This window comes from Hipposideros armiger, unplaced genomic scaffold, assembly GCF_001890085.2.
Source record: "Hipposideros armiger isolate ML-2016 unplaced genomic scaffold, ASM189008v1 scaffold_645, whole genome shotgun sequence".
In the NCBI taxonomy this organism is placed as follows: Eukaryota; Metazoa; Chordata; class Mammalia; order Chiroptera; family Hipposideridae; genus Hipposideros; species Hipposideros armiger.
The window spans coordinates 331342-336369 of NW_017731995.1; positions in this window are offsets into that span (position 1 = coordinate 331342).

Genomic DNA, 5028 nt, shown 5'->3' on the forward strand with positions numbered 1-5028 from the left:
GTCGAATTGTTTCCCACCTCTGTAGAAGCCCCCTGCTCTCTTATTTTGGGCTACAGCTCTAGCAGAAAGCATCCTTTCTCAATTTCCATAGTCCAGGTATATGTTGAAATACTTGTTTTTGGATTGTTCTCACTCTTGTTCTGTTTTTTTGTGGTTTTTTAAAAAGATTTTTATTGAAATATGGCTAACTTACAGTATATTAGATACTATCATTATTCAACATTTTATATACCTAAAGAAGTGATCACCATGATAAGTCCAGCAACCATCTGACACTGTACTCTGCTCTCACAATATAATTGACTATTCCCCATGCTGTACATTAAATCCCCATGACTTACTTGTTTAATACCTGGAAATTTGAGCCTCTTTTTCCCCTTCACCTCCCCCCACCCTTTTTTTGTCAATTACAATGGACATTCAATATTATTTTATATTAATTTCAGGTGTACAGCATAGTGTTTAGACATTTATACAATTTAAGAAGTGATCCTGTGACTAGTCAAGTACCCACCTGTCACTATACATAATGACTGCCATATTATTGACTATATTATACCCATGCTTTACTTTACATCCCTGTGACTATTTTGAAACTACCAATTTGTACTTCTTAATGCCTCCACCTTTTTCACCCTGTCCCCCAACAGCCCTCCCATCTATCACCCCAATAAATCTAGTACCCATCTGACACCATATATAGTTATTACAATATTATTGACTATCTTCCTTATGCTATACCTTACGTCCCCATGACTACTGCGTAACAACCAATTTGTACTTCTTAATCCCTTCCCCCTTTTCACCCACTCCCTCAACTCCTCTCCCATCTGGCAACCATCAATATGTTTTCTGTATCCATCAGTTCGTTTCGGTTTTGTTTGTGTATTTTGTTCTTTAGATTCCACATATAAGTGAAATCACATTGCATCTGTCTTTTTCAGCCTGACACTCCACTCAGCACAGTTCCCTCCAGGTCCATCCATGCAACTGCAAATGGGGAGAGCCCATTTCCTTCCCTGGCCAAGCAATATTCCATTGTATCTATGGACTGCCTCCTCTTTATCCATTCATCTATCTATCAACACCCAGGCTGCCTCCACACCTTGGCCATTTTAAACAATGCTGCAGTGAACATATGGATGCACATGTCCCCTCAAAGTAGTGTTTGGGTTTCTTTGGATAAATACCCACAAGAGGGATTACTGGGTCCTTCTTTGTCTCTTGTTATAGCTGTTGTTTTAAGGTCTACTTTGTCTGGTTTAAGCTTTGCTACCCCAGATTTTGTTGTTTCCATTTTCGTGAAATACCTTTTTTTCCATCCCTTTACTTTCAGTCTGTGTATGTTTCAATGTGAAGTGAGTCTTTTTAGGCAGCATATTTAAGGGTCTTGTTTTCTTATCCATTCAGCTACTCTATCTTTTGATTGAAGCATTCAATCCATTTATTTANGCTAAAAGAAAAAATGTCAGCTGGTGTTGAACTTGACATCTGTTGAATTCATGCATGCTTTATCTTATTCAGGTTCTCCCCTCCCTGGCCACTCAGACAGGCCCAGCAAAAGCTAAGAAATCTACTCAAGCAAACACTAAATTATTTCTTGAATGATGCCCAATCCTTTCCTTGATAAATTATTTCCTGAATGATGCCCAGTTCTTTCCTTGATAATAAAAATGTCTTTCATTCTTTGTTTTTATAAAGTACATTGTGGATGTTATTATTATTATTATTATTATTATTATTATCATTTTATTATTTTACTACTGTTATTGAGAACCCAGGTCTATCAATAATGAAACAATTAAATGTATTGTGTACATATCATGTTAAAATGTGCTAGATTACTCATATATAATTCCATTTAATTCACTCAACAATCCGGTAAAACAGTGGTTCTCAGTGGGCACAATTTTGCCCCACAGGGGGCATTTGACAATGTCTGGGAATAATTTTGATTTTCCAACCAAGGGAGGTACCGACTTCTAGCTAGTAAAGGACAGGGATGCTGATAAACACCCTCCAATACACAGGACAGCTCCTTACAACAAAAAATTATCTGGTGCAAAGTGTCAATAATCCTGAGGTTGGGAAACCCTGCTATGAAGACTGTGACCTCTGTGTTATAGATGATGAAAGCTCAGAGATGTTAAGTAACTTGACCAAGCTTTTATAGCCTGTACATGACAAAGCCAGGCCTGAAGCCTACATATATCTAGCTCAAAGTTCAAGTTTTCCTCCATCGAGAGGCAAAGAAAATTTCAGTTTAGAGAATGTGAAGATGAGTACCACAAAATTAAGGGGTAATTAAATAAAAACACCTCAGTGTCAAATGGAGCGTTTAGCAAATCTGACCTCCCTGTGATACCTGAAATTAATGTCTAGAGTACTTGATATAGAGAAACAAAACTGTAATCATGTCAGGAAAAAAGGGAAATCATTTTTCCTTTCATTTAAGCACTTTATTTTTGTTTCTGAAAATGTTGTCAGTGGATGCTAAAACTTGAAAAAAGACACAGCAATCAGACAAAATTATTCAGGTTTCTGGGATGAAGAATCATAAAAAAATGTTCTATCATAGCATCACTAAAAATAGATACATTGTAATGGAACCAAGATTGATACCATGAAAGACTTAATATTATAGTGATAAACTTCCTGAAAGGCTAAACAATCTTTTAAATGAGTTAATTGCAGTTTAGGAAAAATAAAAATAGAGCATTTGGCTTGTTAAAAACCAGAACCACCTGCTTACTAGCCTTATTTTAAAGGAACCACTTTACATTTTATTCCCTATTTGGCTAAATATAATGTACTGGGGGATATATTTATAATCTCATATGTGTTCTCATGTAAGCACTTTACAGAGACTGAACCTAAATATTTTAGATTTTTGTTTGTGAAAAGGAAATAATACTTTCTCTGAAGCACATCCACAGTATTTCCATAGTAGAAGCTGGCAGAATATGGCAATGAATATATTTGGAAAGTGAAGTCCAAGTCAGATGTTACCCCTATGGTTTAGAACTTGGGGGTCAGATGGAATGCTGATATTTCTAAATGCAGGATGAGGAGTAGCTTTGATGATGATATATTTAGACAGTCTTCAAGTGGAACTTCTAAACCCACATTCATCAGTTTATGGTGCCCCTACCAAGCATTTCTAGAATGCCTGAGAACTCCGGTTTTTCAGGGCATTTACCAGTATCATTATTTTTGTTCATCATCTGTTTTTTTCTAGTTTGTAAGCTTTGTGAAGACAGGATTTGTGTCTAACTGTGGTAGTATTAGATATCGCCTTAATGAATTCCTGCATGCACAGGAGTTTTCTTAGAGAACATCACAGTAAACAACATTTCCACTGGATCCCTGGTAGTGCATTAAAATTACTTCAAAATAGTATATGTGCATGATTAAAAAAATAAAATGGTGCTGATGGGTTTTTGCTACCACCTGATATCACTCTCTAGAAGTTACCACTTTTGCAACTTCAGTTTTTAGTTATCCTGGTGGTTAGCTCCATGTCTCCACATAAATCACGTAGAGTGCTATTTCTTGACTTATCAGCCTTGACACTTTCTAGTGATGGTTTGCTGTGAATGATGAGGCTTCACCTCGCTCTACTCTTATACCTGTCACCACTCCTCATGTAGCTTCCTAAGGAAGGGTATACGGAGGTAAATTTGTCAGGGCTTTCAGACTGAAAAGTTCTTTATCATTCCCTCCCCCTTGATTAATGGTTTGGCTGGGTAGAGAATTCTAACTTGAAAACAGCTTNGTGGTGGGCTGGGCAGAAGGGAAGAAGGAAGGAGGAACATATGGCAACAGAAAGAGCAAGTGTGATTCTGCCTGGCCCCGCCCACCGTTTCTCATTCTCACGTACCTGGCAGACATAATTATTGCAGCAAGTACAGATAGGGTATTTCAAGAGTTAAGATAACTCTTGGAGAGGCTGGGCTCAAGCCAAGATGGTTTTTGAATTTAGCTTGTATTTAATTTTTAAAATATCCAATACTTTCATATCTTCCACATTTATAAGGTACGGGAACCTGTGCAAAAAACAGCTTCCCTCTGACATTTGTCTTCTATCCACCCATTTTCCTGAAGGGGCAATATTATTCATGTAGTATTAGTTTTTTGACTGTCCACCCAGAGATGGTCTATGCATATACAAATGACTAGAATTCCCCTCTACCATTTTTATGCCCATGCTAATACACTGTACACTTTATTCTGCACCTTACTTTCTTTCACTTATTAACTTTGTGTAGAACATTATTCCAGATCTTTACCTAAAGAACTCATCTTCAACTTTTATTTTAAACAGCTAAGTAGTGTTACATTGTTTGAGTGAATCATTTATCTAACCAGGCACCTACCTATGGACTTTTAAATGGTTTCAAATCTTTTGTCATGGTAAAAAAGGCTACGATATTAACAGTTTTGAACATAAGTAATTTCACTTATGTGGGAGTATATCTGTGAAGGATAAATTCTAAGAAGTGAAGCTGTTAGGTGAAAGGATGTGTATGTTTGTAATTTTGACATATATTGCTAAATTGTTCTAAGAAATTGCATCAATTTGCACTCCCACCAGCAATTATGAAAGGGCCTATTTCCACACAATCTTGCCAATGAAATTTGACTACACTTTTGACATATGCCGGATGTGATAGGTGAAAAATAGTATCGCATTGCAGTTTTAATTTTCAATGATCATATTATGAGTACACAGGGGGCATATGTCAAATGTAAAAGAATTATTTGTCTTTCCTCTTCTGTGAACTCTTCATTCATATCCCTTTCCAATTAATGATCTTTTTTTTCTTATTGGCAGTAGTTCTTATTTATTAGGGAAATTTGTTCTTTGTGTGATGCACACAACTTTTGGGTCTAAATGTCCTGTTCCCACAACTATATTAAAGAAATAAAACATCATTCCTAATGATAATGTCTCCAGAACTTGCAAATCTTTTGCCTTATTTATCTATTTCCGTGTAATGATACTCCCTTTCCTTTCTGTACCCATAA